General features: G+C 43.1%; 1 long non-coding RNA gene across 1 annotated transcript in view; it reads right to left on the reverse strand.

The window, feature by feature from the left end:
* Positions 1-1,494: 1,494 nt before the first annotated feature.
* Positions 1,495-14,633, reverse strand: part of LOC116869085 — a 59,471-nt gene continuing 46,332 nt past the window's right edge. The window contains exons 3-5 of the long non-coding RNA XR_004382957.1: positions 6,566-6,633; positions 4,758-4,954; positions 1,495-2,592 (exon numbers count right to left, since the gene is read on the reverse strand). This is a non-coding gene — a long non-coding RNA (uncharacterized LOC116869085). The remainder of the gene's footprint in view (positions 2,593-4,757; positions 4,955-6,565; positions 6,634-14,633) is intronic.

Below are 14,633 nucleotides of genomic sequence, written 5' to 3' on the forward strand. Positions count from 1 at the left end.
CACTGAGCAGGGAGTCAGATGTAGGACTTGATCCCAGACCCCAGGATCATGACCTGAGCTGAAGGCAGATGCTTAACCGACTTAGCCACCACCCAGGCTCCCCAAAGATTTATTCATTTTAGAGACAGTGCATGAGCACATGACAGGGATAGGTAGAGAGAATCCCAAGCAGACTCTGTGCTGATTGTAGAGCACAATGCATGCTCGATCCCACAATCCTGAAATCACAACTCCAGCCAAAACCAAGAGTTGTTCGCTTAATCAACTGCACCAGCCGGGGGCCCCTTCAAATGCCATTTTGGATGATTCCTATAGACTTGAGACAATGCCTAAGATTATGTTATAAAATAGTGCTTGCACTTAACAATAGACACACATCAAAGGTGCCTGGGTGGCTCAGTGGGTTGAGCCTCTGCCTTCAGCTCATGTCATGATCTCAGGGTCCTGGGATCAAGCCCTGCATCGGGCTCTCTGTTGGGCAGAGAGCCTGTTTCCCCCTCTCTCTGCCTGCCTCTCTGCCTGCTTGTGATCTCTCTTTCTCTGTGTCAAATAAATAAAATCTTAAAAAAAGAAATAGACACACATCAAAATAGATATGCATGACTTTGAAAATCTAAGAATCTTAACACTTGCTAAGAAAACATTGGAAAGCAGAGCACGTGGGTGGCTCAGTCGTTAAGCATCTGTCTTCGGCTCAGGTCATGATCTCAGGGTCCTGGAATCAAGCCCTACATCGAGCTCTTCACTCAGTGGGGAGCCGGCTTCTCCCTCTCCCACTCCCCCGGCTTGTGTTCCCTCTCTCGCTGTGTCTCTCTCTGTCAAATAAATAAAAATAAAATCTTTTAAAAAAGAAAACATTGGAAAGCATTGTTATAAAACTAGATTTTAAAAGATTTTGTTTGAAAAAGACATTGGAGAGCATTAAGAAAAGACTCTATTACAATTATCATATGATCTCCCTGATAGGAGGAATTTAAGAAACAAGACAGAGGATCAAAGGGGAAGGGAGGGAAAAATGAAACAAGATGAAACCAGAGAGGGAGACAAACCACAAGAGACTCTTAATCTCAGGAAACAAACTGAGGGTTTCTGGAGGGGAAGGGTGTGAGAGGGATGGGGCGGCTGGGTGATAGACATTGGGGAGTGTATGTGCTGTGGTGAGAAAATAAAAACAACAACTCTATCCTTCAATGACAGAGCAAAGGGAAACAAAGAGTAGCAATGTAATTTGAATTAAGCAAGAGTTTGATTCTGTGATAGAAACTGAGAACCTGCATGTGCCTACTGATGCCTGAATATCCCCTGGGGAGAATTTTTTTAAAAATTTTTATTTATTTTTTGAGAGAGAGAGAGAAAGTGAGAGAGCACAAGCAGGGGGGGTGGTAGAGGGAGAGAGAGAAGGAGTCTCCCAGCTGAGAAGGGACCCGCATGTGGGACTTAATCCAAAGACCCCGAGATCATGACCTGATCCCAAGGCAGATGCTTAAGTGAGCCACCCAGGAGCCCTGGGGAGGACTTTGTGATTAGTGTTTTATATGGGTCTGGAATAAACTCATATTTCATCCATTCATTACCTGTTCAATACTTAAGCCTTTACCACATACCACCCACTTTTTAAGTGCTGAAGATGTTCTGATCAAAATAAACAAGTCCCTGTTCTCATGAAATTTATCTTCCAATAAGTGAGTCAACAGCCAGTGTTGTCCATCACACCTCAAAATCAAGGTCCAGAATGACTATAGAATCTTCATTCCAGACATCAGAGCAGAGGAAAGGAATGGAGATCATTAAGATGCGCATAGCCAAGAACTTACATATCACTGACTTAAAGCGTGGTCATACGGCCACACATGGCTGCAATGAAGGCTCAGAAAATGTAATCAAATGGTTGAGTAACTACTGTAGAAGGGATAACAGGATATGCACGGTAACTAACACTCTATGCTATCATCTACAAGTGAAGTTTAGAGAAGTTTCAGCTTAAAGCAAAAGGGATCATGATAAAATTTCATATCCTTTTGCAAGCATATATGAAAACTTAAACAGGGAGTTCTGTAATGATCTTTTCTTAAGAGGACAGAAAAAGTGGTGAGAGGCTTAAACTATAGAATAAAACTAGCTTAGATGCACGAAAGATTTTATGACAGTCAGGTGATTAGGACTATGTATTACATGTGTGTTGTGACTAACTGGATTCCATCTTGACTATGATGACGAGTATTATAGAATAGGATTTTGTGTGTAAGTAATATGTACATTTTCTTTTTCTGGGCAGAGAGTCTACCCTTATCACCATATTCTCTATGACATATGTGAATAAAAACATTAAGAATTATTACTATATCTGATTTGATGTGGAACTTGACTTTTCTCATTCCCAACTTTAGAAAATTATAATTGGTACTTTTTAGTAAGTGGGGCATTTGATAGTCCTGGCATTCGTATTTAAGAAAACTATCCAGTGCCTTTTCCATCTGTCTCTTTCCACACCTTCTGAACTGTTCTCCTACCTTCTCTCTTGTTGTATGAAGGTTTCTTTCTGCCCACTGAAGTCAGTTGAGATGAGAATGTTAATTTATTTGAAATGACGCTCTGAAAAAAATTTTAAAAGGTGTTAGTTTGCCATATGACGAGGGCAGTTAATGTTCATTGGACAGGTCAGTTCTGGCCCTGAATGTCCATTGTGATTACAACTCCAAACATCAGGGCACTTTCTAGGACAAGTTGCTAGGAAGGGCCTACAGTTTTAAGAGCCTTGGATTTTCTTTTTTTCCTTTCCTGGAGGCTTTTCTCTTCTTTGCCTTTTAACGGCTTGTTTGCTTCCTGTTGCCTTTGTCTAAGAGCTATAGGAAATCTAAAATCTTAGCCCACAGCTGTTCGGGCTCCTGGTTTTCTAAAGCAGATGCCAGCTTTCAACCCAGATCCAAAGGTTATAAAGGCATGTGATCTACACTCAACCAGTTTCCGGAAAGAGCTGCCCAGCACACTTTCCCTGGAAATAAACTCACTGCCAAATCCACTTTAGAACAAGGCAAAGTAGATGGGGCACCTGTGATGGTTCAGTCAGTTAAATGTCTGCCTTTGTCTCAGGTCATGATCGCAGAGTCCCAGGATCAAACACCACATCTGGCTCCCTACTCAGAAACAATTCTGCTTCTCCCTTTGCCCCTCACCCTGCTCGTGCTCTCTCCCTCACTCTCTCTCTTAAATAAATAAAAAATAAATAAATACACTCTTAAAAAACAAAACAAAACAAAAGCAAGGTAGAGTATAACTAAATAATGCTTGCAGTTGTTTTTTTCCCAATCTTGCCGATGCTAACCCCTTCCCCCCACCAAACTTCACTATTTCTACTTATTTCACTTGTGTGATATCTTGTTGCTTTTAAGATGTGTCAGTGTTTGATGTGCCAGTTTTACTCTTAAAATGGAATTTTTGGCCAAGTTGGCTTACTGAAGTTAGAATTTTTTTCTTGTAATAATTTAGTGTGTTCCCCTCAGTGTCTTCTGGTAGCCTTTTTGACAGCAGCCTCCTGAAGTCAAGCTGATATTAGAAACACTGTAGGAGGAGCAGTCTCATTAAACTTGACAGCAGGGAAAAGTTTAAAGTCTTCTTAACCAAGTTTGTCCCCTAGAAACAGAGCTCATAGATTTTAGGGCACAGTCTTTTCCTCATGATGACTCTATTGCCCTATTGTGGAGACAAATCGATTTTTATCCTCACAGCGTGTAGAGCACCCTGCACTACCTCTAGAATTTTCCATCAGAAGGGATTAGGATGGCAGACTGGATAGATGCAAGGACCAAGAAATTTGTCTTAAGGGACACGTTTGTAGAGAAAGTGAACTTAAACCAATGACAACAACAAAACGTACAACTTAGATTGCATGTGGGGAGGGGAGTGGAGGAGCTAGGGTCTTGGCCCCTCTGTAGAGCAGGCCCGGCTTCTTTAAGGTGCTCCTTTGAGTGATGCCCCACATCCCACGAGCTATGTGTTCTCTGTTGTACTTACTATACAGATAACATAGAATACTCTTCTGAAAAACAAGTAGTCTGGTTATAGAGTCAATGCTTGGACGAGAAGAGGCAAAGAAAAACTGAGGAGAGAAGTGGTAACCGCCGAATCCAGTGCCCACACCCAGTCTGCCTGTCAGAGTACGGGAGCTGCCCCAGCTGGGCCATTCGGTCAACCTCTACTCATGCTCCGAGGCTTGTATCCAGCAGAGCCTGCTGCCAAGCTTCTCTGACTCCCTTAAGCCTGGAAAATTCTGCATCTTTGGTGCAGTGTTCGCTTCTGCGTGATGCAGCCTTATATCACATTGTATGAAAACTGCTTCCTTGTTTGATCCCCACCCCCCACAGTAAATAGGCACACCCCCCAGGGCAGAGCTATTTTATTCAGGTTTTGCAACCCCAGGCTAAGTACAATGCCTGGTTGGCAGCCGTCTCAGACACTTCTCTTGAATGAATGGATACATGAATGAAAAAGTTGCATCTGAGAAGACCAACAATCACAGTTCAAGAGCGATTATACCCATTCCTTATTTTTCGGTATTCTCTATTCTCTTTTGTGCCTCTGCTCCTAGTTTCTGCTGCCCGATAGCATTTTTTCCAACAACAGCTATTTTCTAATGCTCTCGAGTGTGTGTAGGTGAGGAAAGCAGGCAGGCCGTGGTGAGAACTGCGCATGCGCCCCAGCACCGCCGAGGCCTCAGCCGGAGCGAGTCCGGCCACTGGAGCCGGCGGAGGGCGGCTCACCTGGGGGTGTAGGTCTGGACCCGCCGTTCTGGCTGTCAGCCGGACTCCTCCGGGTTTCCGCAGGTCGTGACTTCTGAGGCCTGAGCATCTGGGCAGCTTCTTCATTCCTCCATCAGGGGCCTGGCCTGCCGAGGCCGGAACACCTGGGACTGGTTGTGTATCCCTCGGGGTGTGATGGCCGCAGAGTGCTCAGTCTTCTTATTGGACACAAATATAAAATCCCAGTGGGTTTCACTTTTCTGGTAAACACGATTAAAATTAAAATGTGGGGAAGGAAGGGAGAGGTATGGTGAGCAACATTTCTTCTCCCCACCCCCAAAGCCAGCTCCTTCACTTTATGAAGTTGGTGGAGATCATCACCTTACCGCGGATTGTGGTAAATTTACTGTAGCCAAATCTCAGTCTTCTGCACTACCTGGCTTCGAGGCAGTGCCCCCCCCCCCCCGCCGCCCACTACCCCGCTTGTTAGAAATCCATGTTAGAAAGAACATGGATTTCTGCAGGTGCTTTCAGAAACAAATTTGCCATTGGTTATGTGTTTTTTGTGATGCTTTGAATTGAACATTTGAAAATAACATTCACATTAAATCAAATTCAGGAGCAGTCAGAGAAATCTCCTAAAATCTACATGCTGAAAACATCACATTTTTCTAGTGATTACTACGGTAGAGCAACTTAGAATCTGTGGTTTCAGCAAATGAAGTGCCCAGTGTAAAATGAAACCATCGTGTGAAAAGAAGACTTTAAGTGTTACTGTCATTGCTACATTTAACTAGTAATTTCCCTGCGAACGTGCACTGGGAAGTTCTTTACATGCATATATAATAATATAGCCACCAAAATCTCCGGATGTGGTGATATGAAAGCCCCTCAGGGCAACTCTCCACCTGGCACCACTGACCCATCTGATCCCATTACATAAGGATTTTCCCTTCTCCTGGGAAGTAGGTGGAAGGGGCATGTTGTTTGCTATTGCCTATTTAAAAAAAAAAAAAAGATTTTATTTATTTGACAAACAGAGATCACAAATAGGCAGAGAGGCAGGCAGAGAGAGACAGCAGGTAGCAGGTTCCCCGCTGAGCAGAGAGCCCAGTTCGGGGCTCGATCCCAGGACCCTGACATCATGATCTGAAGGCAGAAGCTCAACCCACTGAGCCACCCAGGCGCCCCTACCGCCTATTTTTGAAGCAAAGTATGCCAAGGTCTGTGTGCCCTTCCCCAGGAATATCAGGGGAGGAGCCTGCTACATCTGCAAACTCTGCTTAGCTCTCTTTGGGGTAGAGATCATGCTTTGCTGGCACTTTATGTTTCTATAAAAGAATAGGGAGACGCTTGCCCCTCAGAGTCTATGGTGAGGTAAGAAGGCTGATTAGTTGGCAGTTGTGATTAGGTCTCTTTAGAGGAGAAAGAAAGAAATGGTCAGAAAAATACACCTTTCCCTGTTGGTATCCCTATAGGAGCTTGACTAGAGGCCAAACAATCAGAGTGAACAATGGCGATTCTGAGGCTTAGGGCCGTTTGGATAATTAATTATAATTAGGCAGTAATTAATAATGATTTGAATAATTGCAGGTTCCCTACCTTCAGGCTGTGGGTTGGAAGCAGCAACAAACTGAGCCATAATGGAGCCTGAGGCAAAGGGGAAATTGGCAATACTTATCCCATCTTTACTAAAATTGTTGGTATTTTGTTCAATATAGATTTTTAAAATAATCTTATTTTTCAAAACATGCTATTTATTTATTATCTTAATTACTGAGTGTTTGTGCCCCCTTACATAGGGATCCTATGGCAAGTGCCTCACTTACCTATCCTCAGGCCAGGTCTTAAGCCCAGAAACAATAGGAGGGGGTATCTGGATACTGCTTGGCCTGCTCTGGACAGGGAAAAGAGGGAGAGTCAAACCCTTGGACTGTTCTCTCTGATCCTTGGTGTCTTGAAATTTCCAAATCACTGAGATGAGAATAATCCAATTCTAGTCAGGGATGAAAGACAGCCCAGGTCTTCCGTGGACCACTGTTACCACATTATACAGATGAGAAACAGGCGGTCAGTGCATGTGACTGACATGCCTAAGAAGAGAGATCCAGAAAGTGGAAAGTGAGGACTTGATTCCATACCAGGTCGACTCTGGGAGTCTGTGCTCCGAGAAACTGCCCATTCACTGTGTCCCCACAAAAATGATTAATGATGTATTTTTTTCTCTGAACATCAATCAGGCCAGCTAAACGTCACAACAAATATATCTTCTGTTAATTTTAACAACTTTTTTCCTGGTACAAAAGTAATATATATTCATTGAAGAGAAATAAGAAAATACACAGAAGTGAGAGAAATCAAAATGAATCAAAATTCTACACCAAGAACCACCATTAACATTTTGTTGCATCTCCGAGTTTTATTTTAATAAAGATAAATTATATGCATACGATTTAAAAATAAAATGATGATACACACGCAGTTGTTTTTAACATACTTTCTTAACAGTATCCGTGAGTATCTGTTCCTGTCGTTGATTTTTTGCAGAGTAATTTGCAATAGATTCATAATATGCATTCACCCGTTCATGAATATTTATTGAGGGCCTACTACTCTGCATGCAACGACTAGGCAGGCACTAGAGATGCATCAGTTAACAAAATAAAGAATTTGTCCCTCTAGGGTTGACCTTTAAATGGAGGAAGACCTTTGACAAATGAATGAATAAATGTGTGTCAGTTAGGGGCACCTGGGTGGCTCAGTCGGTTGAGTGTCTGCCTTCAGCTCAGGGCTCAGGTCATGATCCCAGGGTCTTGGGATCAAGCCCTGCACTGAGATTCTTACTCAATAGGAAGCCTTCTTCTACCTCTGCCTGCTGCTCCCCCCGCTTGTGCTCGCTGTATGACAAATAAATAAATAAATAAATAAAATCTTTTTACAGGAATGTGTGTCAGTTAATAGGGACACTATTTTGGATATTGTAAGGGAGTCTTCTGTGATTAGAAGCTGTTTGGGGCTGAACTGTATCCTCCCCCACCCCATTCATATGTTGAAGTTGTGACCTCCACTGTATGTAGAGTGCATTTAGAGATAGTGTCCTTATGACTATAGTGTCCTTATGACTGTATTTGGAGATAATGTCCTTAGAGAGGTAATAAGTTAAAATTAGATCATTAGGGTGAGCCTTAATCCAAAACTGGTGCCCTTTGAAGAAGTTTGGACACAGACATACATCGAGGGAAGATCACGTGAAGACACAGGGAGAGGACAGTCATCTATAAACCAAGGAAAGGGACCTAGAACAGATTTTTCTCACATGGGCCTCAGAGAAAACCAGACCTGTCTCACTGTCTTGGACTTCCAGTCTCTGGAACTGTGAGCAAATTCATTCCTGTTGTTTAAGTCGCCAGTCTGGGGGCTTTGTTAGGGTAGCCCTAGCAGACTAATAGGGGCAGAGAGTGGTCTGAGAGCAGCGAGAGGGTTCAAATCCTGCAGGATCCAGGGAATGGTGAGTGCCCAGGCCCTAGAGTGGAGTTTGCTTGCTTCGCATTAGAGGAAAGCAAGGGAGCCAGGTATTCTGGAAGGGTCACTGAGGGGAGAATGGAAGGAGATGAGGTTAGAGGAAGAAGCAGGTACCACTAGGTCCTAAAGCAGCCTGCCGGCCTCACAAAGGACTTCAGAGTGTATTCTGGGAAATAGGAAACTGCTGGAGAACCCCTGGACCTGACAGATCTTAACGAAGATCTTGGCTCTGTGAGGAGTCTGGTCTAGATGTATCAGAAAGTGTGTAACCCTATTATCAATCAGTGAAATTATGTAGCAGGGCCTGGTAAAGGTTTGCAGGGAGAGGCAGGGGGCGGGGCTTCAGGGACACTGGCCCCCCGAGTCCTAAGCCCTCGCTGTTCCTCCACCATCCCACTGGGCCATCCCATCCCCCATCTGATCAACTGGATAAACCATCATTTTAAACCAGCCTCAGACTTTTTTCCATGAGTCCTTTTCCACAGGGTCATTCACCGAGACTCTTCCGCCCTGTTAAGGTGTTAACCCTTCCTCTTGCTTATTTCTTTTCCCTCTTTCTGGAGCTTACACCCAGGTTCCCAATCCTCAAACTTCCTCTACCCCAACTCAAGCCTTCCTAGCTCACCGGCACCAACTGCCACCAGCCAGAATTCCATCTTACTCTTCTCTCCCCCTCTCTGCCTCCCATTCCCTCATGCCTGGCTTCCGCTAGGGAATGGAGAAATGGAAGTCTTATCCCAGATCTGCAAGTGAAATTTCAGGGAAGTAGACCATGTCCATCAGTCAGTCAGGGGACTGAAGTCATGGCCACTCTGCCCAATTTGAAGCCTCATGCCTTCTGTCAAATCAGACGTAATGGCCACAGGGGCAGTAACTAGCTCAGGGTTGGACCAAACTTTGATCTGTGCACCCCTCTAAGGAAGTTTTTGTTAGTTTCCAGACTCTTCTTAGGCTCCTGAGGGGTTTTCTATCTTGGCAGGAGCCCTCATCAGTAGCTTCCTTTAACGATGTGCATACGTTTGCCTCCTGCTGAAGGTCAGTACTGTCCTCCCCCCAAGGCCAACTGCCTCTATCAACCTATACTTAATCTGTTCTAGGCTGCGTTTTGACTGTTACTTGTTTCATGAAACTAAGAGATCAATCTGATTCTCTTTCTCCAGTGCAATAAACACACAGAACTGGGGGTGGGGGGAAATGAATGCCATTAGTAAGGGTCCCAGTTCAGCCCAGACTCTTGGGCTGATGTGTTCACCTGAGCACAGATGACAGCTGACGTTATAAAGACAGGCAGCTGGATAGTGCCAAGTGCAAACACCCCAGGCTTAAGAAGGGGAACACCAGGAGGGTCACTGGCTGGGATCCTCACAGTCACAAAGGACCTCAGTGCCTCCAGGTTGTACCTATATGTACAGAGAAGTATTGGTGGATTTGAAGAAGGAAGATGATTTCCTCCCAACTTAACTCTGTGTCTCATTACTGGGCCATATCTGTCATGAATGATGAAACAGTAGTTTTAATAAATCCTCTAATAATTCCCTTAATCATTTAGGGAATAACATAACTGCATTGAACTGAATGTGTGTGGGGTGGGTACACATGGGTTGAAATTGTTTACTTCTTAGATACATTTAAAACACACCACAAACGTTGTAACCCTATTTTGGCATTTCTTTTTCTTCTTCCTTTTGTTTGGCGTTGGTTTGGTTTGCTTTAATATGGAAGTGGCCTGTGCCTCTCTTGACCTCTGAAAGGCCGTATGAAAACCTGAAACCGAGGCAAGGTGACAAAGTCTGGTCATTCACCAGACGGGCCTCCTCATGTTACTTCTTTACTTAGAAAAATAGAGTGTTGTTGCAGAAGATCCAGAGTCGCAAATGTTCTGCCCAGGCCAGCCAGTTTCTTAATTCTTAGATTTTTCATTTCACTGAGCTGTCAGGGAATTTTCTAGACTAGAAAGATCTAAGCGAGACCAAAACAAAACCTCAAGTGTGAATGCACATCCTCCAGGTTGACGGAGAATCAGATAAGCCCCTGGGGTGAAGTGGGAGCAAGACAGCTGATTTTCACCCTACGTGGTCATCTCACAATCAGGTAAGGTGAGTGGAAAGTTACACAGGTTTTGCTGGATATTACCAGATTCTCATTCTTCTTTGCTTGAGCAAAATGGCAAAATACCTTGTGTACTCTGTGAAGAATGTTCATAAAACTATAGTTTGATCTTTGTAACTGCCATTGCTATCCCAGACACTAATGTGCCTCTGTGTTCAGGAGAGAATGACAGCATAAAACTTTTTAGCCATGCTTGTACTTCATAATATTGCTGTCATCTTGAGTTTGAGGGATCATGACACTGGCTGTATGTAGTTTTAGGTTCCCCAGTGAGGCCAAATATACTTGTGTCAACAAACACCGTTCCAAAATACCGGAGTTCAATTTAGCTAAATACCAGGGGACTGACTCAAATTACGTTGAAGGAAAAAAAAAATGTATCTTTAACTCAGATGGCAAAACATTGAAAACTCAGAAAATCTGTGTTATAGGGACTTGGAAAGTAGTAAAATGAGACATTTCCATAAAGGCTAATAAATTTTGTATTTTCTTTAGTTCTATTATTGCAACCTTTTTCAATTCCACATGTGAAAATGCTGTTTTTACCAACTCATGACAGCGTCTAATTAATTACTCTGTAACACATCATTGTTGTTAGAAATGCAGAAGTTGGGGTGCCTGGGTGGCTCAGTGGATTAAAGCCTCTGCCTTCAGCTCAGGTCATGATCTCAGGGTCCTGGGATCAAGCCCCACATTGGACTCTCTGCTCAGCAGGGAGCCTGCTTCCTCCTCTCTCTCTCTCTCTGCCTACTTCTGATCTCAGTCAAATAAATAAATAAATAATCTTTAAAGAAATGCAGAAGTTTGCCTTCTATTGCAGAACTATACAATATAGTGAGATACCAATAATCGTAGTAGTAATAATCACCAATGTAGTAAGTAACTCTAATTGAGTACTTAATATGATTTGCTAAAGGTTTGCTAGTTAAGTGCTCCCATGGGTTATTTTATATAAGCCTCCCAACAATCTCATGGGCTAGGAAAAGTAATTTGTTAATTCTTATTCTAGTGAATGGCTGAGATTTTTATTGAGAACTTAGGATGTGCCAGGCGCTGTACAGATATTAACTCATTCATTCCTCATGACTCTCCACAAAGTAGGTGCTCTCATTCTTCCCATTTTAGGGATGAGAAGACTAAGGCACAGAGTTGAAGAGACCTGCCAAAGGCCACAAAGCTGTAAGTCACATAACAAACCCTTAACTCTGGCTCCAAGCTTTACCTCTTCCTTACTAAACAGCTGCTCAACACGAATTACATTTTCTTTGAGCCTCTTACGTGCCAGGCTCTGTATCAAATGATCTTCATGTGGTCATTATTCTTCCTGGAGGAGCTCATTGTTTTCCCATTTTTCAGATGAGAAAAGTCAGGCACAGGCCATTTGCTCAGGGTTCAAAGCCTGGTCTGGCCTGACTCCCAAGCTCATTCTCTTTCCATTTTATTGCACAGAAAAAGTTGGTATGGTTTCTAAAGGTGGATGGTGACTCCAAGGGAAAAGTAAACACCTAGTGGGAACCCAATTAATCAGGTCCTGAAGTAGGAGAAACACTGCATAAACATAGCGTGCTGTCCGTTAGACACACAGGAGCGGAGAACTGGATGACACCCTCTCCTTGTGTCACCCTGTCCCTTCCAGGGTGAGCACGTGAGGCTGCCGTCTCCAGAAACCAGCCCTCGCAGGCCTCCAACAGCCTTGTGGCAAGTCCGACTCGTTCTGGGCTTGCCGAGGTTGGACTACATATGGTCAGAATCCATCCTCACGGGTCCCAACTCCACATGTTTTTAAGTCATTTGTGTAGGCCAGTACTTGGAAAGGTCCAAGTGACAGGCCAGCCGTAGGAAGCACCAGCGAAACCGTTTCTGCAGAATGAAAACCAGCCTGTAGCTTTCCTGTTACTCATTTTTGGTTTCCTCTTCCTTACCATTGAACATTGTTTGAGGACTTACTTAAGTGCTAAGCTGCAGTCACTTCTATTTTCTTAAATTACTTCTTGACACACATTCTTAGCCTCAGCTTTTGACAGCAACCTTTCAAAAATTTGGCCATGGTGCCAGCCCAGATGTGTGCACTGCGCAAAAGAGTATCGCCCCTGAAAAAGAGATGTTGCATTTTCCCGAACTGTATATACACCACTGTCCCTTTTCTTTTCTCTTCAGCAATGAGTCTTTTCACACAATCATCCACGTCATTTCTTCTTTCTTCTTTTTTTTCTTAAAGATTTTATTTTTTTATTTGACACAGAGAGAGACACACAGAGAGAGGGAACGCAAGCAGGGCAAGGCAGGAGAGAGAAACAGGCTCCCCAGTGAGTAGGGAGCCCAATGTGGGGCTTGATCCCAGCACCATGACCTGAGCCGAAGGCAGATGCTTAACTGACTTGAGCCACCCAGGCACCCCTCATTTCTTCTTTCTGAAGTTATCTCAGTTTATTGTAGTTTACATATATGTATAGACATTTACATAATCACAAATTGACTTACAATTCTTGAGGCCTCAGCCGGGGCTCACTGTGAATAATGGCCCCTAGGATTATTCCATATGCAAGTGCATAACAATACCCACCGCCCTCTCACCCCCATAGCTCCGTACTAGAAGAACCAAGCACTGGAGCAAAGAACACAACAACAGAAATTTCCTTTCCTTATTTCTCCTCTGCTTTATCCACAACCCCTTCCCTTATTTCTAGATTTTAGCATTGTGACTTCTAAATTCTTTCTCTGCTATTGCAGTACCTGAACAGACAAACAAAATAGTATATCTACTTATGTGCCCAAGACAGAATCAGTTTTTGGCTTATTTGAAATAGGTTCCATTTATTAGTATTATTTAATTAAGGTTTTCTGGGAGATTATTGCTGTGGAGTAAATTTGGTTCATTTGCCAAGGGTTACTGTTGCTTCTCTTATTGGAGATAGGTCATGAAGTGCTGGAGTTTGCAGACTTGGTCCTGAGAGGTGTTATGTTTTGGTTGAATAGACATTTTGTAAAGTTAACATAGTTTTTGAAAACAGCTACAAAAGTTGTCATCAAATCCTAGTATTATAATAGGAAGAAAGTCTGGGAAGGGGTCATGTGATGCACATTGCTGATTTAACGCAGGCCTATTTATTTATTTATTTATTTATTTGACAGAGATCACAAGTAGGTAGAGAGGCAGGCAGAGAGAGAGAGAAAGGGAAGCAGGCTCCCTGCTGAGCAGAGAGCCCGACGTGGGGCTTGATCCCAGGACCCTGGGATCATGATCTGAGCCGAAGGCAGAGGCTTTAACCCACTGAGCCACCCAGGCGCCCCAATGCAGGCCTATTCTAAGGCTCAAATAGATTAAAACAACACTCACCTTTCCATTTAATCAGGAAGTTTGTTTTGTAAAATTTTTAAGTGCCCCACAAAAATTCTTCTAGAGTTTTCTCTTTGCTGACTTGGATCCTAAAAGCTGAACATAGAAGGTAGCTGAATTTCTTCATGCTTCCTTTTTCCTACTCTTGCCTTTTTAGACACACACACACACACATACACACAGAAACACACAAGTATTCATGAATGCACGTCAGATTTTCTACAGGGCATATGATGATTCTGACAATCAGAAGAAAAAGAAACACAATAATAAGTGTATACAGAAAAGTTATATGGCACATAGCAGGTACTTAATGAATTTGTTGAAGTGAAATAAAACACATTTGAAAACATAAATTGTAAAACATCAAGGCTTGTCCCTCCCTCTTTTTAAAAAATTATCTCTATACCCAACATGGGACTTGAACTTACAACCCTGAGATCAAGGATTGTGTGCTCTTCCAACTGAGCCAGCCAGGTGCTCCAAATTGTCCCTTGGTTTAAGATCATAGATATAGCCTCAGGACATAGTCAATCCCATATGCCAAGATCTATGCACAGGTATTTATTGCAGAGTTAGAACAATGAAAACACGGAGGCAACGTAAATAAATAATTATAAGAGAATTATGAAACAAATGGTATATCCATGAGGAAATTTTTAAAAAAGATTTTATTTATTTGACAGAGAAAGAGAGAGCAAGCAGGGAGAGGGGCAGAGAGAGAATCTCAAGCAGTCTCCACGATGAGTACGGAGCCTGACACAGGACTCGATCTCACAACCCTGAGATCATGACCTGAGCAGAAACCAAGAGATGGATGCTTAACTGACTGAGCCACCCAGGCAACTCTATCCCTAAGAAAATATTATGCAACCATGTAAACTATACTAATAGCATGTTTTAGAACATGGAAAAATGCCTATGACATA

The sequence above is a fragment of the Lontra canadensis genome, unplaced genomic scaffold (assembly GCF_010015895.1).
Source record: "Lontra canadensis isolate GAN:19392208 unplaced genomic scaffold, GSC_riverotter_1.0 scaffold18, whole genome shotgun sequence".
Classification (NCBI taxonomy): domain Eukaryota; kingdom Metazoa; phylum Chordata; class Mammalia; order Carnivora; family Mustelidae; genus Lontra; species Lontra canadensis.